We start from the raw sequence: 24,234 nt of genomic DNA, 5'->3' as shown, positions 1-24,234 counted from the left end.
CACAGGCGCGCATTCATTCATCCAGGCGGAGGAGCCGGTGGCGAAAGCAGCCGGCTCCTCCGCCTGGATGAATGAATTCATTCACTGCCGGTGGGGGTTGCCTCTCCGGCAGCCCCCACCGGCAGTGAATGAATGCGCGCCTGTGCGACCCCTGCGTTTCGGCGCTCAAGGCAGTCACATGCCGTGACGTCACGCCTTGAGCACCGAAACGCAGGGGTCGCACAGGCGCGCATTCATTCATCCAGGCGGAGGAGCCGGTGGCGAAAGCAGCCGGCTCCTCCGCCTGGATGAATGAATTCATTCACTGCCGGTGGGGGTTGCCTCTCCGGCAGCCCCCACCGGCAGTGAATGAATGAATGTGCGCCTGTGCGGACCCGGCCTAGATTTAACACACGACCACCCGCCGGCCGTCTCGAACTAACGCGTGTCCCCCCGCCGCTGCTGCCGCCGCGCCCACCCGCCCGCGGCCTAGATTTAACACGCGACCACCGGCCCCCCGGATCCCGCCGGCCGCCTGGACCCACGCGGCCCTCCGACAGGTATTTACAAATTTTGATTTTTACACTTCCTGGTGCCTGTCATTTCAAATGTCATTTGAAATGACAGGTACCAGCGCACCCAGGTTACTGTATAGGCGCTGTATTAAGCGTCTATACAGTAAAATGGGTTACGCGGCCATAACCCTTCCCTACCGCTTTAAAGCCGCGGCATGCATTTGCATGCGATTAGAGGAGAGTATCGGGGAGTTAGTGAAGAGAACTGTGCGTGCGGGGAGGAAGGGTGCGCCTGACACTACCGCACTGTTTTTACCGCGGCCTTACTGGATCGAGCCGATAGCTCTTAGACACATGTGACAAGGCTTAACTAAACCAGAATGATAAACCAGAATGATAAACCAGGTATTTAGAAACCCAATAACACAATACAGGTCTTCTATATTAAAACAAATTAACATAATGGTTATAATTTAGTGTAAGAATTATAGACCATCTGGAAGCTCGAAGCTTGTCCTATTTGACTTCAGCTGTTTGCAATAAAAAAAAAAGGAGCAAACACAATTGAAAGAGAAATTGTCTATGATTTCAAGAAATCTCCTCAGGTAATCAAATTTGCAGAAGGTCAGAGATTATTTAATGTTGTGCCTAAGGACTTTTTTTTACTTGTCTTCAAATTAGACACTACATTTCTTCTCTGGAATTAGTAGCTATTACCACCGTGAAACGGGAATTTTTTTTTTTTTTTTACCTATTTGATGTGGAATGCCCCGAATAGACATACTATTTCAGTATTACATACTTCTTTAGTATCGTTGGATAAAGATTTTGACTATAATATCACCAAACAAAAATGGACACAAGAACTTCAAGTAGCTTTGAACTTAGATAAGTTTATTAAATGTTTCGGACAAGTTCATACTATTGCCAACAATGCTTTATTAAGAAAAACAGGTTACAAATTTTTGGTTACACTTTACTTTATACAGAGACAAGCTTTTTTTAAGCAAAATTACAGCACTCCAAGTTATTAAATGTCAAAGTACCTGTACTCTGGGACATTCTTTCAGAATGTGCATTAATATAAAGCATTTCTGGAAGAGTCTTTCAATTTGTTCATCATGTTACTGGACTTAAGTTGAAGCAAACAGCTCAGTCAGCCCTGTTTGGAGATTTTTTCATATATTCTTCCAGGACATAAGTTCGAAAAATTGTGGATGTGTAAGTTTTTTCTACTTGCAAAGAGATCTATTGGAGGTGCTGGGGATAAACAAAAATTATTTCTGTTGTACAATGGAGGAATGGTGTACATAACCTTCTATTTATGGAAAAGTTAGCAGGGAAGGAAGGTACCTTTAAACTCAACAACCTGACCTTAGACATTTGGTACTGCTAAATTCAAGCCCTGCCACAGAAGGCAAGACGTTTAGTAATTAATGACTATTAAATATTTTATTGCCTTTCATTAAGTATTGGCTTAACACTAGATCTACTGGTTATATTCATCAATATGTATTATTAATTAGGGAAGCAATAGAGAGGATAGTGGAGAAAGGGGGATTATGGGGATGTAAGCAATATTGTATTTGTAGTATGTGCAGAGAATGTAAAAAGGACAATTTATGTACTCTTAATTGTTCTTGAAATGGTTTAAACTTAATAAAACAGACTTGATCTAAAAAATCCTCCGTTATTGTGCAGCATCCAAATAACTGCCCCAATCCACAAAGGATTCGGAAATCTAGGAACAAATAGATTACAGTGAGCTCTGGGAGTGTAAGACCTATGACAGACATCCACTCTTCCAAATGATACCCATAAAAATGCTTTTTCCACATTGGACAATGATGATGCACAGAAATGGAAACTGAAGTGCTATCTGAAAGGAAAGACACACAATGTACAAAGAAACCCCAAAATAAAGTGGGATAAACACTGTGAATCCATAAAGTCAAGAGGCCGTCAATGAAGAATGGGTGGCTCGCCAGAATGACAGCTACTGCCTGGAGATAATACCCTTATTCAATAAACATACACATGGTTACTGTGACTCCAACATCACTCTAAGCTTCAACAGCAAGAGGAAATGTGGAAAAAAGGATTTGCACTCACAAAGCGGGGAGTAGCTGGCTTGTTACGGCGGTTACTACCCCAAACCAAATAAGCCTGATACTTCACTTTCAATGCATATCCAGCATAGCTTTCTGCTTCAACGGCAGGGGAGAAGAAAAACTGATACTTCACGCATATCCAGCATAGCTCTCTGCTTCAACGGCAGGGGAGAAGTAAAACTAATAGTTCACGCATATCCAGCATAGCTCTCTGCTTCAACGGCAGGGGAGAAGAAAAACTGATACTTCACGCATATCCAGCATAGCTCTCTGCTTCAACGGCAGGGGAGAAGAAAAACTGATACTTCACGCATATCCAGCATAGCTCTCTGCTTCAACGGCAGGGGAGAAGAAAAACTGATACTTCACGCATATCCAGCATAGCTCTCTGCTTCAACGGCAGGGGAGAAGTAAAACTAATAGTTCACGCATATCCAGCATAGCTCTCTGCTTCAACGGCAGGGGAGAAGTAAAACTAATAGTTCACGCATATCCAGCATAGCTCTCTGCTTCAACGGCAGGGGAGAAGAAAAACTGATACTTCACGCATATCCAGCATAGCTCTCTGCTTCAATGGCAGGGGAGAAGAAAAACAACCAATAAGGGCTGAATAACATAGTCTGGGTAAAACAAATAAGCATGGGTGTAGCTTGCTTATTGCAGCGGTTACTACCCCTACTACCCCTAACTAATCAAGCTTGATATTTCACTTGGATGCAGCTCCATCACTGCTCTCTACATTAATGGTGGGGGTGGAAGGGAAATAGAACCAAAGAGCTAAGAGAAACAGATAAGTATGTGAGAGAAAAAAAATGTGTGAAGCTTGCTGGGCAGACTGGATGGGCCGTTTGGTCTTCTTCTGCTGTCATTTCTATGTTTCTAATTTCAATCATCATAGCAGAAAACCCTTCTGCTGAGAGACAATGTCAGTAGAATCCCATAGAAACCAAAAAATAAAACCAAATATCCTAAGAGAAAACTCCTTGTAGTGGAAGACTCCATCAGAGGCACTAACCTGGGAACTCATTTTGAGGAACACACAATAGTTAAATGCCTTCCAGGAGCTTCAGCTGGCAGAAATGCAAAGATCAGTGCCATTGAGAAAGAAAGTAAGGACTATGAAAATCAGTGTTATCCATTTGGGAAACAATGACCTCGCTAGAAACAGCATCCAAGCTGTACAGACAGATTTCGAGAATCTGGGGAAAGCAGCTTGGGTAAATGATAAACACTTTTCAGAATGTTACTTGTTCATGGAAAGGAAGGGAAAGGCTAAGCTATATAGACAACTTCAATATATATGGTGTAAAGGAGGAGGATTTGGATATATTGTAAGCTGGGACCAAGTACAGTATAATAAAAGACTACATGGCAAAGATGGCCTATATCTGTCTGAGCAGGAAGAAACATCCTAAGTGAGAAACTCAGAACATATGTCAACATGTGTTTAGAGTACGGGTGTGGCAGAAGAAAATAAATGGAATTGAAATGTCTCCCCCAATAAATACCGGAAGTGAGTTGAAAAAGAACAAAATTGATCCACTGGTAAGCATAATAGAAGAAAAGATGCCCAGGAATAGCAGCAAGCCAAGGGGAAAAAACTAGAAAATCATGTTCACAAATGCTTGTTGTCTCACTTTTAAAGTTCCAGATCTGTAGGCCATAATGGTGGAGGCGAACTTGAATATTGTTGCTATTATAAAGACATAGCTCAGTAAGTCACATGAATGGGATATAGCCATCCCAGGCTATAACCTGTTGAGGAAGGATAGAGAGGACCAACAAGTGGGAGGAGTAGCTCTTTGTGTCTAAAATTTCTTAGTAACTGAAATGCAGGGGGTGTGGAGAAAGGAAGAAGCACTGTGGGCTCTCTTAAAAACAGATGATGGCACTTCCATTTACACTGGTGTGGTCTATAAGTCTCTGAATCAGATAGCAAAACTGGACAGGGATCTGGTAAAAAAAAAACATCTAAAAAGTGGGAAGGAACGGGGAACTATTGCTCATTAGAGATTTTAATCTGCCAGATGTGAATTTGAGTATCCCTGCTGCAGAATCTGCAAGAAGTAGAGAGATTGTGAATGCCCTTCAAAATGTTCTGCTTAGACAAATTGTGATGAAACCCCCAACACGAGGAGTGCTCATGAATGGATATCGTATTTCTCTAATGTCTGGGTCAGTGCCCACCTGAGCAGCAGTGATCATCAGACAGTATGGTCTGATATAGTGCCTAAACCCTGGATTTCAAAAAATACAAACTTTTTTTTTTTTTTTTAATGGAGAGATACCTTGATGAGGAACCAGAAGACTGGGTAAAATTGAGTTAAATGGAACAGCAGTGAACCAAATTAAAAGGAGTTATTAAGACAACAAATCTTTTATGTAAGAAAAGTAAATTAAAGTAAGAGGAAAAGAAAACAGATATGATTCTCCAAAGAGGTGGCTGAAAAAATAAAGGCAAAAAAAGTTAGCATTCAATAGTACAAATGAACTTAAAAAAAAAAAGGAAGACAGGGAAGAATTTCTGGTGAAACTGAAAGAGACAAGGAAAGATATCAGGATTGTGAAAGCTCAGATGGAAGAAAGGATCACCAAAGAGGTAAACAGAGTTGGAAAACATTTTTCAGATATATCAGATGGCCAGAGGTGGTATTGTAAGATTTTAAGGACACAAGGGTCATTGAGTAGAGAAAGATGAGGAAAAAGCAGAAATATTGAACAAATACTTAAGTTCAGTGTTCACCCAAAATGAATCTGAAGGAGGGCTGTTTCTGGTTGGCAAGCGTATGGATAGCAGTCAGATAGATTTCTCCCATTTACAGAAGAGAGTGGGTGGAATCAGCAAAACAAAGTGGACAAGGCCATGGGGCCTTGATGAGATACATCCCAGGATACTAAAGGAATGTGATGGCCTCTCCAGAACCTTCACTTTCTTCTGCTGCAGAAACTGAAAGGTCAATATGGCCTTACGTTTCAGATCATTGTCATTTTGGAAAGTCCAAGTGCGCCCCATGCACAGATTCCTGTTCTGCGCTGCGATGATCTCAGCACAGGCAAACAGCTGAGTGCTGCCTTCTTACCGCTGCAGGGCCAGGGGGAGTCACTCCTGCTGCAGTTCCTAGCCTGTCACGACTGCTTTAATAGGAGCATACAAGCTGCCTTGTGCTGTAGCTGCCATGTGTGCTAGGGGTGGGGGTGACTGAGTGAGCCAGCATATGTGTAAGTGTATGAGTGTGTATAAGTAAGAGAGAGAGAAAACATGTGTGAGTGCAAGAGACTGGTCAGGGAGATGACTGGTATGTGTGGGAGAGAGGAAGATGACTGGTGTGTGAGAGACAGATTAGTCATGGGCCCTAAGGAAGAGGAGTGTGAGGACAGAGCTTCAGCAGCCATTGCTGCTTCTAGTGTGTGCTATTGGCCTACATTTTTGTTTAGAGAATTTTAAATACATTTTGTAAGTTTTTAATGACTGGATGTTATTCTATTTATCAGCTGTTTTGAAACATTCATCATATTTATTTTTCTAGTTTTAGAATTATTTGATATTACTTGAGAAATGTATAATTAGAAATATGGAGACAAAAAACTGAACTGAAAACAGCAAGAAGCCAGACTAAGTATATGCAGTGCAACAAAGGAAAAACAAAAACATTAACTTGATGGTCACTTTATTCTGTATTTGGTGAGGGTCTGTCTGTATTTTGCATGTGTAACCCAGGTAAGCTTGTAGTTTCTATGTAGGGATTTTTAGTAGCTTGGCTTGTTCTATTTTTCTAATAGGAGGTATATTGGTGTTTAGGGCCCGGTTAAATATTTGTAGTGTTGCCTTTTCAGGATGGGGTTGTTACTGTTTGAATGAGTTTCATAATGCAGGTGTAACTTTTTGCACATTAGTTTGTGTACATTATTGCAGTTCCTGGGAGTCTGTTAGGTATTATATTTCTGTTTCCATTTCTTCAATTTTGCACTAAATGCAGTGAGTTTTTTGGGTTTCCATTCCAGTTTCTGTCTCCATATTTGTAATTTGCAGTCTTTTTGTACTTGGTGAAGGTCACTTCTATGTGCGTGACTGAGCTGAGGCATTTTACTAGCATGTAGGCATTTGTATCAATATTATTTGTTGTCTTTTGGTGGTAAATTACTGTTTTTTTCATAAGAAGGGCTATTGTGCCTGGTAGGAGAGAGTGTTTATGTTGCTGTTACTGAGATGACACCAGAAATATCTTTTTTGTATGGTAAATTGTACAGGGAATGTCCTAGTTCTGTTCTGCACCCATTGTTGGGGGGTCAGGTGGTTCCTGTATATACAGAATATATGTTTACATTTAGCCCCGTGACAATCATGTGTTCAGTGTGTCATGCATGTGAGAACCATCTGTCAGGTGTGTCCAGACAGAAAAAAGGTTGAGAACCACTGATCTAGACAGATGGCTTCAGGACTAGTGGGTTATGCACCTCTACCAGCAGATGGAGATGGAGCAAACTGTTGTCACAGTATATATACTTCTGCAGTGACATCAGCCTGCCAGTATTCTCTCCAAAAGCCAAACTGTGGACAGACTAGCAAAAACTTGATTAATAGCAGATAACCATTTCAGTACTCAACTAACAGGAAACACTGAACTCAGGCAAAGAATGTATTAACACTTGTCTAGGAACTGGATTAATACTTACCAGTAACCCCTGGAATACATAGCCACAAAGGAGGACTATAACAATCATATGGCAGCCAAGGGCAGGAAGCTGAATCCATCTGTCTAGTTTAAGGAAAAGGAAATTATCAGGTAAGTAGTAATTTCTCACTTCCTAGTACCTAAACAGATGGATTCAGGTTGAGTAGGATGTACCTACGCTACTCCTGAATAGGGTGGGAGGCTGCCAGCTGTCCAGTCAAAACTGTACGAGCAAAGGCTGCGTCCTGGGCCTGGACATCTACATAACAATACCTGAAAAATGTTGATGGGAAACAACCATCTAACCTCTGCCCATGATACTACCTGAGTCCTAGTGGAATGAGCCCTAACCTGAGTAGGCAATGGCTTCTCAGTGGCCACATACTCGGACTTGACTACCTCCTTAATCCAGCAAGCTATTGTAGCCCGCAAAGCTAGCTCGCCCTGTTTACCTCCATCATGAAGGACAAACAGATAATCTGTCTTTCGGAAAGGTTTAGAAACCTCCAGATATCTCACGACATGTCTCTTGACAGCCAAGGGACGCAACAGGCGATATTTCTCCACATCTCTTTCCTTATCCAGAGACGGCAAGGAAATGATCTGATTCAAGTGAAAATCTGAGACCACTTTAGGCAAGAATGAAGAAACAGTACGCAGCTGTATCACTTCTGGAGTCACCTGAAGGAACAGCTTCCAGCAAGACAAGGCCAGCAGCTCAGAAATTTGAGACGCAGAACATATCGCCACCAGAAACACCATTTTCAAGGTCAGTAATCACAATGAAAGACTACGCAATGGTCAAAGCATAGGGCCCACCAGGAAATCCAACACCAAATTAAGACTCCACAAGGGTATTGGTAACCACAAGGGAGGACGAAGGTGTTTCACCCCCCTCAAGAAACAGGCCACATCAGAATGAGACAATAAGGATTCACCATTCATCTGACCCCTGAAACAGGCAAGAGCTGCTATCTGTACCTTCAAGGAATTAAAGGCTAACCATTTATTCAACCCATTCTGCAAAAATTCCAAAATGAGCGGGATCCTAACTGAATGAGGAAACACTCCTCGATCCTCACACCAAGCCTCAAACACTCGCCAAACCCGCACATAGGCTAAGGAAGTGGAGAATTTTCATGCTTGCAGCAAGGTAGCAATCACTGCAGTCGAATATCCACGCTTCAACAAGCAAGCCCTTTCAAGGGCCATGCCGTAAGACAAAAGAGTTTGACCTTCGTAAAGGACAAGTCCCTACTGCAACAGATGTGCGCCGGAAGATAAAGGGATGAGTCTACCAGGAGTCTTCACAGATCTGCATACCATGATCTACTGGGCCAATTCAGTGCACCAAAAGAACCATTCCCCTGTGGCCTTTAACCCTGTGAACTATTCTGCACAACATGGGCCACAGGGTAAAGGCATACAGAAGCTTGTCCTCCAGCCAGACCTGCATAAGAGCCTCAATACCGAAGGACTTCGGATCTCTTCTGAGACTGAAGAAACGAGGAACCTTCATACTGCGAAAAGTCGCCAAATGAAAGGCCCCAGTGGTCCACTATCAGCTGAAACACCTCATCTGACAATACCCATTCTCCTGTATCCAGACTCTCCCTGCTGAGAAGGTCTGTTCTTATATTGTCTTTTCCTGCAATGCGTAAGACCGAGATCTCCTGAAGATTTACTTCCGCCTATTCCATAAGTTGGCCTATCTCCTGTGATTCTTGCTGGCTCTTGATTCCTCTCTGCCAATTGATGTAAGACACCATCATTGCTTTGTCTGACATTACTCAGACTGCTCGACCCTGCAGCCTGCCGCTGAACTGCAAGCATGCCAACCAGACAGCCCAGGCTTCCAGCCGATTTATGTTCCAGAGAGACTCCTCTGAATTCCAGCATCCTTGCGCCATTAGCTCCTGACAGTGAGTTCCACAACCCTTGAGGCTTGCATCTGTCATGAGTACCAACCAGTCCGGCAGTGTCAGGGAAACTCCCTTTCTCAGATGATCTGCTTGCAACCACCACTGGAGGTGAGAGCAGACTTCCATTGGCAGGTGGAGTTGAATCGAATAGCCCTGAGACTGCGGGAGCCAACGAGACAACAGGGCGCACCAAAGAGAACGCATGTGCTTCGTCACCCACACACCATTTCCAGGGTTGCCACCATCAAACCAAACACCTGTAAGATAGGATCACACTGTCAGGCGTATAGTGTTCACCAAGACACACACCTGCGCCATCAACTTCTGAATATTTATTTATTTATTTATTTATTTATAAGCTTTTATATACCGAAGTATTGGCGGAGGCCTTCACTCCGGTTCACATTTTTAACAACGCTATACATTGAATTTAGTGGAACAACTTTAACAGCATTACAAAATATAACAAATATATACAGAAGATTCAGGGGAGCTACATAAGCATGAATTAGCAAAAGATCTTGGGAACAATAATAATAATAATAACAGTAATTAACTGATATATTGGCATGTGATAAAGGACGTTAAGATGATCATGTAGTGTGTTGATTGGCGGGGGGACTAGGTTGGAGGATATTCTAGGGGGGATGAAAGAGAGGTTGGGTATGGGAGGGGGTTAATGGAAGGAGGGGGGATAATGGTAGGGAGGGCGGGTGGAGGAGTAGGAATGCAGAGGGTTGTCATTTTAGTCGATTTAGCCTATCCCGTCTTTATATGCTTGCTTGAAGAGCCAGGTTTTGAGCAGTTTTTTGAACAGTTTGGTGTTGTTTTGAAGTCTGAGATTGGAGGGAAGAGTGTTCCAGAGGTGAAGACCCGCTATCGAAAAGGATCTTTTTCTAGTGGTGGTTAGTTTGGCTGAAGTGACTGGTGGGATTTCTAGTCGTGCTTTATTGGCTGATCTCGTGTTGCGTTATGGTTGATTTGTAGAAGGGAGTTGAGTCAATCGTAGTCGTTGTGGTGAATTGAGTTGTGTATTATTGATAGTGTTTTGTATTCGATTCTTTTTTCTATGGGGAGCCAGTGTAGATCTTTTAGCACGGGTGAGATATGGTCTGTTCTTTTGAGACCAGTGAGAATTCGTGCGGTGGCGTTCTGTAGAATTTGTAGAGGGTGTAGGGTTAATTTTGGAAGACCTATCATGAGGGAGTTGCAGTAGTCGATGCTTGAGAAGATCAATGATTGAAGGATGGTTCTGAAGTCTGATTGGTTTAGTAGGGGTTTGAGGGGTTTGAGGTGTTTGAGAATTGATAGTTTGTGGAAGCCTTCTTTTGTTTTCATGGTGATGTGCTTTTTGAGATTGAGTTGGGGGTCGATCCAGATTCCCAGGTCTTTGAAGTGTTCTTTTAGTTTGATGGAGTTGTTGTCGATGATAATGGGGTGGTTCAGATGATCGCTGGAGTTGCTTTTTTCAATCAACATACATTCAGTTTTGTCGGTGTTGATGCAAAGTTTTAGTTGGTTTAATAAGAGTTTGAAAACTTTGCCCTGCCTTGTGTCAAACCAAACACCCAGATACTCCAACTACTGAGATACCTGAAGACTGCTCTTGGCTAGGTTCACCATCCAACTGAGTTCTTGCAATAGGGAGATCACCTAGTGGGTCACCAGGCAGCTCTCTTCCAGATACTTGGTCCAAATCATCCAGTCATCCAAATACGGGTTTACTAGGACCCCATCCTCTCTCAACTCTGCTGCCACCATAACCTTGGAAAAAGTTCTGGGTGCAGTGGCCAAACCAAAAGGCAGTGCCTGAAACTGATAATGGTACCCCAACACCGCAAAATGCAGAAAACAGTGCTCCAACTGGATGGGAATATGAAGGTACATCTCAGACAGATCCAAGGAGGTCAGAAATTCCCCCGACTGCTAGGCCATTATCATTGAGCACAATGTTTTCATGCGAAAATCAGTCATTTGCAAATGACGATTGACTCCCTTGAGATCCAGGATGGGATGAAAGGAGCCCTCCTTCTTGGGCAAAACAAAATAAATGAAATATCACCCCATATTTTCTTGAGATGTGGGTAATGGATCCATAGCCTCAAACTAAGGAGCCTTGTCCGTATAGACTCCACTGCCTGCTTCTTCTGCGGGGAGTGGCTGGGAGACACCATAAATACGTCCCAAGGAACACTACGAGACTCCAGCACATATCCTTCTCGTATCACCTCCAGGACCCACTGATCCAATGTGATCTCAACCCACCTCTGATAGAAGAGAGGCGTCTCCCTATCTCCTGTTCCCGGGGGTGGGTCGGCAAACCTTCATTGGGAGGCTCTCGAGGTTCCACTGCCTGAGCCCGTGCCCCGCCAGGGTTGTCTGGGACAGTCCTTTCGTCCCAGACAACCCTGGCAGTGGAGTCCCAGACAACCCAGGCAGTGGAGTCCCAGTGGAGTCCCAGACAACCCAAGCAATGGAGTCCAGGCCAAGTCCTCTGAAAGGCTATTCCTCTGTAGGGTCAAAAATGCTTGGATCCCCCAGCACGACATGGTAAAGAAGCGCGGTGTCTGCTTCTTATCCTCCGGCAATCGAGGAACCAGGGATTCACCCCACTTACTGGCCAGTTTCTCCAACTCGCTTCCAAATAAGAGCGAGCCTTCAAAGAACAATTTCGTAAGGTTAGCTTTAGAGGTCGCATCAACCAACAAATTTCTTAACCATAACTGACACATGGCTGCTATTATCAAAGCCAGCCCTCTGGCTGAAGTGTGGAGCAAATTGCAGCCCTCATCTGCCAGAAAGGCAGCTGCTGGCTCCATAACTGCCCTGGAATTCACTCCAGAATCATCAACCTTCTGAGAGAGAAGCAGATAAGAACAAGCCACCAGGGAACAACAAGAATCTATCTGCAAAGTCATTACCGATGTGGGAAATACGCGCTTGCCAGCAAACCATTTCATCAGGGTTAAACACTAACTTCCCTTCTCCCTGACACTTGCCTGAATAAAAGCATCACTTGTGCTTAAGTCTCTGCCTAGGAAAGGATACCTGACTTCATGTATTTCTCTGCCTTATAATTAATCCTGTTAGCCTGAAAGTAGGGCTGGGTGTTCCCTAGTCAGAGGCAGGACAAAGTCAGGAGGTATAGATTTCAGCAGCCAATGAAATGATCCGTGTACACCCCCTGAGCCAAAGCCAATAGTGTAGGGACTCGTCTGTTGCTATGGGAAAGTAGCCAATCATGTAATGACACATCATCTGCCTTTGTATGAATGTACAATAAAAGGAAGAGCCTCGTGAGGGCTCACCCTTTTCCCTTCTCTTCCTGCCTGCGATGAAAGCTGCCTCAAGTGTGTTCTTTGCCTCCATACTCTACAACCACTGCTTCAAATGCTTGTTTAAGAATGGTCTCGATCCTCCTATCATGAACATCCTTCAAGGCCACTCCTCCCTCCACGGGGATAATCATCCATTTGGAGACTGCACAAACAAGTGCATCCACCTTCAGAAAACGCAAACACTCTCTCACCACTGGATCCAAGAGGTATAGATCTTCCAAAACTCAACCCCCTTTGAAATTAGCCCCCAGGGCGCCCCACTCAAGATCAATCAATTCTTGAACGGCCTCCATGACAGGAAAGAAACAAGAGGTTTTATACAACGAAACCAAAATGGAATTTTCTTTGGTTCAGAATTAGAATCCACCCAAGGTACTCCCAGCATTTTCAAAGTCATAAGAACATAAGAACATGCCATACTGAGTCAGACCCAAGGGTCCATCAAGCCCAGCATCCTGATTCCAACAGTGGCCAATCCAGGCCATAAAAACCTGGCAAGTTTCCAAAAACTAAGTCTATTCCATGTTACCGTTGCTAGTAATAGCAGTGGCTATTTTCTAAGTCAACTTAATTAATAGCAGGTAATGGACTTCTCCTCCAAGAACTCTAAGAAGGCTGAGGAAATCAGAGCCGGCAGCTCATCTCTATGAAAGAACCACAACATAGTCCTATACGGTTCCAGTCCCAGAGGAATTGCCCCATCCTCCAGGGAGTCAGGATCAGCCTCCGGATCCTTATTGGGAAGTCCTACTGCTGATCTATGTGTACTACAGCGTTTAACAGCAGTACCAGGCTGTGTCTCTGCAATCCTTGAAAAAATTCTACCCAAGAAAAGGCAGAAGGATCCAAACTAGGAGGCACCTGAACTGCGCCCATTGAGCTATCTTTACCCACTGACGAACCAGTTAAGAGGGTTCCAAGATCAGACATCCCTCCTGACACATCTCTGCCCAGACCCTCACCAGGCTGGGAAAAACCAAGCTTAATAAAATCAGAGAAAGATAATTCTCCCTGAGCCTCCAAACAGCACTGGCACAGGTTAGAAGGCACACCAGGCTGAGATGCCCAAATATAACAGGCAGCGCACAGGGAAAGGCACTTAGGTTTCTTAGCTATAGGCGCCATTCTTTTTTTTTTTTTTTATCCATCCAAAATGTAGGCGCACAAGACTTGGCATCCCAAAGATAAGAACACAATCAACGCACCCAAGTTGGGCACACAGGTAAGCATGTGTCTAGTCTGGACGCCACTTAACCTGGACGCCCAAACTGACGCCCTCCTAAGCGTCCAAAAACTGGACACACAGCCTGGCCATACAGACACACTGATCGAACTGACAATCCCGAACGCACAGGCAAAGCACACGAAAACGCCACCGCAGCCTACCACATGGCACACTGGAAAAATCCTCAGAGCAGGGCCTTGCTGATAGAGGCTGCTCAACCCACCAGGCTGCCCAAGTCCCTTAACCTCCCACGGATCACGCCAAACGTTGGAACGGAGCACCAAGTAAAGAGACCGGGTAAGGAGGAAGCCCTACACAAAGCCCCTCCTTATGTGTCTCTGTATTTGTATTATATATATATATATATATATATATATATATATATATATATATATTTATTTATTTATTTTAAATCTTACTCGAGTTCTGCCTTTCCCAGCTGAGTACAGAGACTGCCTCTGGCTGTGGGGTGAGAGGGCATATGCCGTCACTGCTGCGCTCTGCTTCCTGTACCCGCTGCCTTTCAGCTGTTCAAGCAGCTAAGTCCATGCCAGCTGAAAAAACAGTTACCGGACCAAGGCACTTATCTGAAGGACACTGGAAATCACCTCAGGAATTCTCAACTGGGGGGGGGGACGACACCATTTGGTATCACCGCAGGAGAATGGAGCGAATTAACTTTCCTTTGATTTCTCCTTCCAAAATCTAAAGCAATCTCCAGTAAGGAAATGCACGTCCACCATTTGCTACAGATAGAGAATACTGGAAGACTGATGTCACTGCAAGAGTATATATACTGTGATGTCAGTTTGCTCTGCCTCCATCTGCTGGTATAGGTGCATAACCCATTGGTCCTGACTCCATTTGTCTAGGTGCTAGGCAATGCAAATTCTCCTCCAATATTTTCTGATAAGATGCTGCATTCATTCTGCTATCAATTTTCACTAAATTTCCTGTGCCACTGTGGCTCACACATTCCCCAAACAGCAGCGATCCACCTCCATGCTTCATGGTAGGGATGGTGTTGACGTCTCTCTAAACATGGCGTTTATGATTGGGACCATAAAGCTCAATTTTGGTCTGCTGACTCCAAATTATTTTGTTCCAGACATTTTGAGGCTTCTCTAGGTGCTATTTGCCATATTGTAAGTGGGCTGTTTTTTGGCTTTGTGCAGCAATGGCTTTTTTCTGGCAACTTTACCATACAGCCCATTTTTGTTCAAATAACTCCTTATTGTGCATGCTGAAACACCCACCACATTGTTGCAGAGAAGCCTGTATTTCAGCAGAACTTGCTTGTGGGTTTTTCTTTGCAACCTGACAAATTTTCTGGCAGTTGAATCTCAAATTTCTGTCCAGCTTGGTATTAACAGAGCCCATAATTTTCCACTTCTTGATCAGAGTTTGAGCAGTACAGATTAGCATTTTCAAGTCTTTGGATATCTTTTTATATCCTTTCCCTGATTTATAAAGTTAAACTACTTTTGCTCGCAGATCCTTTGAAAGTTCTTTTGCTTTCCCCATGCTTCAGTAACCACCAAAGTCAGTGCAGCCCTGGATGAAATACACAAGGGTTTCTTAAAAGCTAAGAAACTCATTGACTATTTATACACCAACACTAATTACAATCAAACAAGGAACAGGTGTGGATATCTACTCTTCACTGCCATCTCAACCTTTGTGAGTCAACTTATTTATTTTTATTTATTTATAATTTTTATATACCGACATTCTTGATAAAAATATCAAATCAAATCAGTTTCCATTGAAACAGAACAGTCGCAGCTATGGCGTTACATTGAAACAAACAACTTGAGTGTATATTATCAGCCCAAACATTCAAGGGTATGCAAACTTTTGAACAGGACCATTTTATTATTTCCTTTATTACTATGGTTTGTTTAATGATTGTGCTATTTCTGTGATGAATAAAATAGTTTAAATTTGAAACACATTAAGCAAAAGTAGAAGAGCTTGAAAATCGAGCCCAGAGAGATAACCTCTACTTTTTGGGCTTTTCTGAAGAAATCACCAAAAACTCTTTCTGTGCCCTACTGGAAGAGTGGCTCTCGGACGCATTGAGCCTTCCCCACCTCCGTGGAAAATTGGTGGTAGAGAGAGCCCACAGACTTGGCGCGAAAAATGCTAACTCGACCTGGCCAAGACTTATAATCGCCAAAATTCTAAATTCGGCCCATAAAACAGAAATCTGGTGGGCGTCCAGGAATAAATCCGCGCTGACATACCAGGGGCACCCCATTCGGGTGTTCCAAGACTTCTCGGCGGCAGTCTCGGAGGCCCGCAGTGGATTTTCCACGCTTTGTACCGCCTTACACAATCGCGGTATCAAATTTTCTCTATTGTTTCCTGCACGCCTTCGCATTTGGTCAGCTGACAAGCCCTACCTTTTTGACACCCCGGCAAAGGCACAATCTTTTGTGGATCAGATGGATAAATAACAGGGAATCGATTGCCTGCAGGCAGTAGTTCCATGCCTTTCTCTTCCAGAACCGCAGTGTTCTTTTTGGGATAGTGTGCCCATTATCCTGTGATGCTCTGGCGGTTCCTTTTGCTCACGAGTTGACATCGCAGAGGGGTTTTTTTTCTGTTTCGGCTGGCGACTCCAATGTGAACCTTCAGTTTCCCTTCAATATAAGGGACTCATGGTGACCAGTCTCTGTGTTTAAGCACATAGATAGCTTGCTGCCCATCCTCACATACATGAATACCCGGGAGTTTCACCCTTCTACTCTGTTGGAACTCTGCAGGGGAACTCTTGCAATCCTGGGACACTGGATAAATATACATGTTTAATGGCTATGCTTATCTTGTTATGCTATCGCAGTTTGTTTTTTCTTCCCGAGGCGGCTAAACTATTTAATGTGTAGGGGGAGGTTTAGCTGTCCCTTAGGTTGGGACAGGAGGCCTCCAAGTCCCTAGGAGGGCGGTGTGGCAAGGTTGTTACCCAGCCTTCTACAGCCATCTTGTGTCAACATGTAATTGTTGGTTATCCTAAATACAGGACATGTTCCCTTTTTTTTCCCCAGCTGTTTGATGTTCCTACCTTATGATTGGAGTGGATCTAGACACATAAATCCAGATCTCTGCGCCTTCTTAGATGAAGGCCTTTACTTGGGTACCTGAGATAGGGGAGATGGGGTCTCTATATGAGTGGGAAGGGGGGGAGGGTTATGGAGTGGGGAACAGTGGTCTAGATTATGGGGGAGGGGGAAACTTGGGGTGGGGAACTGCCATAGATGGAAAGAGGAGGGAGCTTATGGAGGAGGTCCCTGCGGATTCACTAGAGAGATCCGATGCTTTTTCTACCCTTGGTCAGTCTCTTATTCATTGGGGAGGTAGCTGGCCTATGTGGGGACCTCAGCTGGGAGGGTCGCAACAGCCCACATGGGGTAAACTTCGTGACATTCCTGTTATTTGTCTGGTGGAATGACTCATAATACCCATGTTGTTTCCTGGAATGTTTGTGGGATCAACTCTCCCATTAAACACTCCAAGGTACTGGCTCTTTTAAATGGGAAATCAGCAGCCATTGCATACCTGCAGGAAACTCATCTTAATGACACAGAACATGCAAAACTTCGCAGAGATTGAGTGGATGATTTCCGATTTGCTTCTGCTACCACCAGTTCGGGAGAGGTTGCTATTTTGATTCACAAGCAGCTCCCCATCCAGATTTCTAAGGAAATAAGGAACCCGCAGGGCAGTTACCTCATTTTAGTTACTGAACTTTTTCATCAAACAGTGGTATTATGTAATCTATGCTCCCAACACATATGATTCCCATTTTTTTTTTAGAGGCCTTTATGCACATTTGATCCCATACTTAACGAATACACCGGTGGTAGGGGGGGATTTTAACACCATTCGAGATCCCCAAGTGGATGCTTCTCAGGGACGTAGCCACGAACCCTGTCAAGGGAAAGGCCCGGCCACGCTGGAGAATACTCTGCATCTGTTAGACATATGGCGTACCCTAAACCCCGCAGAAAAAGACTTTACCCACGTCTCGCGGGCACACTCGACCCTCTCACGTTTAGATTATTTTCTTATTAGTTCACACGCCTTCTCGAGGGTTGGAGATGTGGGCATAGATAACATTGTTATTTCAGACCATGCACTGGTATGGGTTGATTTTAGATTTTTTGACACGGAATTTACAACACGAATATGGTGCTATCCCTACTTTCTCGCCTCCAATGAAAAATTTCGGGAATATATTCGGTCGAAATGGATTGACTTTGTCCATCTCAATAAAGACCATGAATTGCAACCTATTTTATTTTGGTATACAGCTAAAGCAGTACTCAGGGGTGAAATTATTTCCTATGTTGCACACCGTAGGAAGGTCCTTAACCAATGAATTCTTTCCCTTAGTGCGCAACTGCGCAAGACCCAACTTAAGTTAGCTTCCTCGGGCACCACAGACTTACGTTCCCTATACCTCTCCCAGCAATATGCTTTAAATTCACTAATCCATCAACGAACGAAAAAAAGTTTGTTATATTATAAATATAAGTTTCATCAGTATAGTAACAAAGCCGGGAAGATGATGTCGAATTTAATCAAATCCTCTCGCTCTTCACGTTTTATCCCAGCGCTGCGTAGCTCACCAGAGCACATAGTTAAAGACACTCCTACTATTTTAAAATGTTTTCGGACTTTTTTTTCCTCTTTATATACCTCTGAGGGCTGGAATGAGGAAGCATGTGCCCGGTTTTGCGTGGGCACACGCTTTTACTAATGAGGATGTTGGGGAGATACCAGTTCCAGAGATGGTTTTCAGGGGTGATGACTCAGACGAACTGAACGAAATCACTGTGAACCTGGAAGATGTAGTAGGCCAGATTGACAAACTAAAGAGTAGCAAATCACCTGGACCGGATGGGTATGCATCCTAGGGTTCTGAAGGAACTAAAAAATGAAATTTCTGATCTATTAGTTAAAATTTGTAACCTATCATTAAAATCATCCATTGTACCTGAAGACTGGAGGGTGGCCAATGTAACCCCAATATTTAAAAAAGGCTCCAGGAGCAATCCGGGTAACAATAGACCAGTGAGCCTGACTTCAGTGCCGGGAAAAATAGTGGAAACTATTCTCAAGATCAAAATCGTAGAGCATATAGAAAGACATGATTTAATGGGACACAGTCAACATGGATTTACCCAAGGGAAGCCTTGCCTAACAAATCTGCTTCATTTTTTTGAAGGGGTTAATAAACATGTGGATAAAGCTGAACCGGTAGATGTAATGTATTTGGATTTTCAGAAGGCATTTGACAAAGTCCCTCATGAGGGCTTCTACGAAAACTAAAAAGTCATGGGATAGGAGGCGATGTCCTTTCGTGGATTACAAACTGGTTAAAAGACAGGAAACAGAGAGTAGGATTAAATGGTCAATTTTCTCAGTGGAAAAGGGTAAACAGTGGAGTGCCTCAGGGATCTGTACTTGGACCGGTGCTTTTCAATATATATATATAAATGATCTGGAAAGGAATATGACGAGTGAGGTTATCAAATTTGCGGATGATACAAAATTATTCAGAGTAGTTAAATCACAAGCAGACTGTGATACATTACAGGAGGACCTTGCAAGACTGGAAGATTGGGCATCCAAATGGCAGATGAAATTTAATGTGGACAAGTGCAAGGTGTTGCATATAGGGAAAAATAACCCTTGCTGTAGTTACACAATGTTAGGTTCCATATTAGGAGCTACCACCCAGGAAAAAGATCTAGGCATCATAGTGGATAATACTTTAAAATCGTCGGCTCAGTGTGCTGCAGCAGTCAAAAAAGCAAATAGAATGTTAGGAATTATTAGAAAGGGAATGGTTAATAGAACGGAAAATGTCATAATGCATCTGTATCGCTCCATGGTGAGACCGCACCTTGAATACTGTGTACAATTCTGGTCGCCGCATCTCAAAAAAGATATAGTTGCGATGGAGAAGGTACAGAGAAGGGCAACCAAAATGATAAAGGGGATGGAACAGCTCCCCTATGAGGAAAGGCTGAAGAGGTCAGGGCTGTTCAGCTTGGAGAAGAGATGGCTGAGGGGGGATATGATAGAGGTCTTTAAGATCATGAGAGGTCTTGAACGAGTAGATGTGACTCGGTTATTTACACTTTCGAATAATAGAAGGACTAGGGGGCATTCCATGAAGTTAGCAAGTAACACATTTAAGACTAATCGGAGAAAATTCTTTTTCACTCAATGCACAATAAAGCTCTGGAATTTGTTGCCAGAGGAGGTGGTTAGTGCAGTTAGTGTAGCTGGATTCAAAAAAGGTTTGGATAAGTTCTTGGAGAAGTCCATTAATGGCTATTAATCAATTATACTTAGGGAATAGCCACTGCTATTAATTGCATCAGTAGCATGGGTTCTTCGTAGTGTTTGGGTAATTGCCAGGTTCTTGTGGCCTGGTTTTGGCCTCTGTTGGAAACAGGAAGCTGGGCTTGATGGACCCTTGGTCTGACCCAGCATGGCAATTTCTTATGTTCTTATGAAGCTTTTGCTCCCATATTTAACACTGTACAACGGGACGGGCTTAATAGGCCTATCGCGGAGGAGGAAGTCCAGCTTGCCATAATGTGCTCCAAATGTTTTAAGACACCAGGGCCTGATGGCTATACAGCGGAGTTTTTTAAGCTTTTAGAAGCACAGATTTCCCGCCCCCTGGCCTCAGTTTTTACGGATTTAATTGATCAAGGTTCGTTCCCAGTTAACACAAATCTGGCACACATTACTCTAATCCCAAAAGGAGGTAAGGACTTACTTTCCCCGGCATCTTATCGGCCCATCTCTCTCCTTAACTATGATCAGAAATTACTAGTCAAGGTAATGGCTGATCACCTGGCAATTATTCTTCCTGAATTGATTGGAGATCACCAGGTGGGATTTGTGCACCAACGATATGCTTTGACTAACATACGCAGAGTATTGACGGCCATGACTATTAGCCAACAAATGTCACACCTGTATTTGGCGATCAGTTTTGACGCTGAAAAGGCCTTTGACAGGGTGGAGTGGCCCTATCTTTTTTACATATTGCAAAGGATGGGCTTCGAAGGTTTTTTCACTAAGGCACTTCAACTTTTGTATCACGATCCCAAGGCTTTGGTTCCAGCTAACGGGGCGCAAGCTGAACCATTTTCTGTGACCAGGGGTACAAGGCAGGGCTGTCCCATGTCCCCATTACTGTTTATCCTGCAACTGGAACCCCTTTTGCTGGCTATAGAATCCCAACCTGAAATTCGGGGAGTCCGCATGGGACGACACATTTTCAAATGTGTCGCTTTCGCGGATGATTTGTTGGTTTTCATCACCTCTCCACAAACCTCCCTGCCCCCCCCCCCCCCCCTGTTACAGCTGATTTGGAGCTTTGGGGTTTTCTCGGGGCTGAGATTGAACGAATCCAAATCCTCTGCTTTGGCATACCCAGCAACTCTGAAAGAGCAATGGTTGGATTCCTTCCCCCTACAATGGGATGATAATCATATTTGTTATCTAGGTGTGTTCATTCCCTCTGATCCTGAACTTATCTATCAGGCAAACATACCGAGGATGTTACGCGACACACAGGAATCCTTACAGATCTGGGGTAATGTGCCTCTTTCCTTAGGTGGCCATGTAAACTTATTTAAAATGGCTATCTTGCAAAGATGGTTATATCTTCTGCAAAATGTGCCCCTATGGTTGACACGGAAGGATCTAACTCAGCTGAACAGTGTCATCAGACACTTTATTTGGCGGGGAGGGAAATCTCGGATACCTCTCCCCTGGCTGCATGCTTGTTGGGGATATGGGGCTCCCGAATTTAGCTCTCTATAATTTGGCTTGCAATCTATGAGTAATCCGGAATTGGTTATTAGACCAATCTTACTTTGTCCCCCTGATCGCAGACACTGCGGTATCTTACCCCTGTGCTCCTACTTATGTTTTGCAATCCCGACCCTCTTGTCTTCCCACTTTCTTAACACAATCTGCCTTGCTCAACCCAATTCGACAAACGTGGCTGCGGTTGACCAAACTACTACAGATTCCCAGGGTGGGTGCCCATTTCCTTCCCATCATGGGAAATGGAGACTTCATTCCAGGGTCTCAATCGAGTTACTTTCGATTGTGGGTCTCTAAAGGTATAACCAGTCTGGGACACTTGTTCTCCCGAGAGGGGACGATTATAGATTTTGGAGAACTGAACCGGGTGTATGGCCTGGGGCCCTCTCATACTTTCCCATATTTACAAATCCGTCACTATATTCAGACATTACCTGGGGTCACTAGGCAATCCTCGGTGTTTTCCGCCTTGGATAAGGTATTTCACTTTGAACGCACCAAAGTCCCGTCTTTGTCTATATATCATAAGTATCTTCGCTGTTTGGCTCCTTTAGATGCATATTCCATTTTGGACACCCGTTGGAATCGGGATGGGGACTTTGTGGTAACCCACCATATTTTGCGAATGTGTTTTCGGCGTGTAGCCAGGATCTTTACCAGTATGTACTATAGGGAACTGCAATTTAAATTTCTATGCCGTGCATATGTGTCCCCTCAAAGGGCATGTCAATTAACCATATCACAATCCGCCGCCTGTACCCGCTGTGCTGTTCCCACCAGTACCCTATCTTATGCCTTTTGGTCTTGCCCCCTGGTGCGACGTTTTTGGCAGTGGGTAGCGGACTTTCTGGCAGACATATTAGATGTGGCTTTCCCTGTATCTCCTATGTGGCTATTATTTGGTTGCATTTCCCCAATTCGGATTCGAGATCCTGGCTCCCGCCTTTTGCTGCAGAAAGCTGGCTTAGTGGGGAAAAAGATAATTTTGTCCTTGTGGCGTTCAACGGACTCTCCGTCTTTTTTGGCATGGAAAAACCAATTACACGCATTGATGACCATGGAGAGTCTGACGGCGCGGGAATCACCTCGACAGCAATGCCTATTCCTCTCCGTTTGGAATTCCTACTTGCAGTATCTACCGCCTCGAGCGCTCAGCTTGGTTTTGCATGACTGATTGGTTACCTCTTTGAGAACTGGGGACCTTCTCCTGAGCCTACTTTTCCATGAGACTCCTCTCGTTTCAAGATGATAGAAGATGACATTGGTACTGGCAGGGGGGGGGAGGGGGGATACCTTGGATGGCCAGGATTCCTGGTTATGATCTGGATTGGCCACTGTTGGAAACAGGATGCTGGGCTTGATGGACCCTTGGTCTGACCCAGTATGGCATTTTCTTATGTTCTTATTGTAATAAGGTCAGAGCCTCACCTACACACAGTTATTCTGGTTATCTGTTGTAAGAATGAAACCAATAAAAATCGTTTGAACATAAATTTGAAACACATTAAAAATAACAGACTTGTTTTGTCTGATCACTCATGGCTCTTTAATCAGGCTTACCCAGATTAGCTCTCTATCACCTTAACCTGAAGTTGCGTTATCATTTGACCTGAACCCATGTATATAGTTTCTGATAGTGTTCTCCTGAACCCATGTATATAGCTTTTGAAAGTGTTCTCCTGTTAGTTATACTTATAGCTTTTTGACATTTATCCTGTTATTTATACATTATTAATTGCTCTATGTGCTTTCTTTCGGCCTCCTCTCCTCTTTCTGGTCCCACCCCTTGTCCCTGTTTTATGTATTTTCCACCTTTGGTTCGTATGTGAACCGGTATGATGTACCCACTAATGCCGGTATAAAAAAGTTTTTAAATAAATAAATAAATGTTTTCTTAAAATATTATACTTCTTACAAATTCTGCCAGAGATATGTAAACTTATGAGCACAACTGTAAATGGAACCTACTCTGGAGAGAGAAGAATGTTTCAAGGATCGGTTCTGGGAACGATTCTGTTCAATATCTTTGTGAGCAACACAGCAGAAGGGTTAGAAGTAAAAGTTTGTCTTTTTGCAAACAACACTAAGATCTGCAACAGCCTGAAGGAGGAGAGAGAATGAAAAGTGGATCTAAGAAGATTTGGCAGCAAGGATTCAATGCCATGAAGTGTAGTGTCATGCATTTGGGTTGCAGAAATATAAAGGAGCTCTATGTGATAGACTGATATGCACAGACCAAGAAAAAGACCTCGGGGTGATAGTGCATGATGATCTCAAGGCAGTGAAGCAATGTGACAAGGCATTGGCTAGGGCCAGAGGGATCTGGCCTACACAAAGAGGTATAGCCAGCAAGAAAGAGGAACTGGTAATTCCCTACACAAGTCCCTGTAAGCCCTGACATGGAATACCGTGTTCAGTTCTGGAGACCGTATCTCAAAAAGGTTAGAGACAGAACGGAATTGGTCCAGAGAAAGTGACCAAAATATTGTGGGCTCTTCACCAAAAGACTTATAAGATGAGAATGAAAAACGTTAATATGTACACCCTGGAGGAGAGGAGGATCAGTGGAGATATGATACAGACTTTTAAATACCTGAAGGGTATTAATAAT

At 43.7% G+C, this 24,234-nt stretch overlaps 1 protein-coding gene across 11 annotated transcripts in view; it reads right to left on the bottom strand.

The window, feature by feature from the left end:
- CSPP1 (centrosome and spindle pole associated protein 1) overlaps nt 1-24,234 on the bottom strand; it is a 471,676-nt gene that overhangs the window by 326,286 nt on the left and 121,156 nt on the right. The window lies entirely within an intron of this gene.

Source organism: Rhinatrema bivittatum, chromosome 2 (genome assembly GCF_901001135.1).
Source record: "Rhinatrema bivittatum chromosome 2, aRhiBiv1.1, whole genome shotgun sequence".
Taxonomy (NCBI): Eukaryota; Metazoa; Chordata; class Amphibia; order Gymnophiona; family Rhinatrematidae; genus Rhinatrema; species Rhinatrema bivittatum.
The sequence above is the reverse complement of the archived record's forward strand: the minus strand, read 5'-3'. Positions and strand labels throughout refer to the sequence as shown.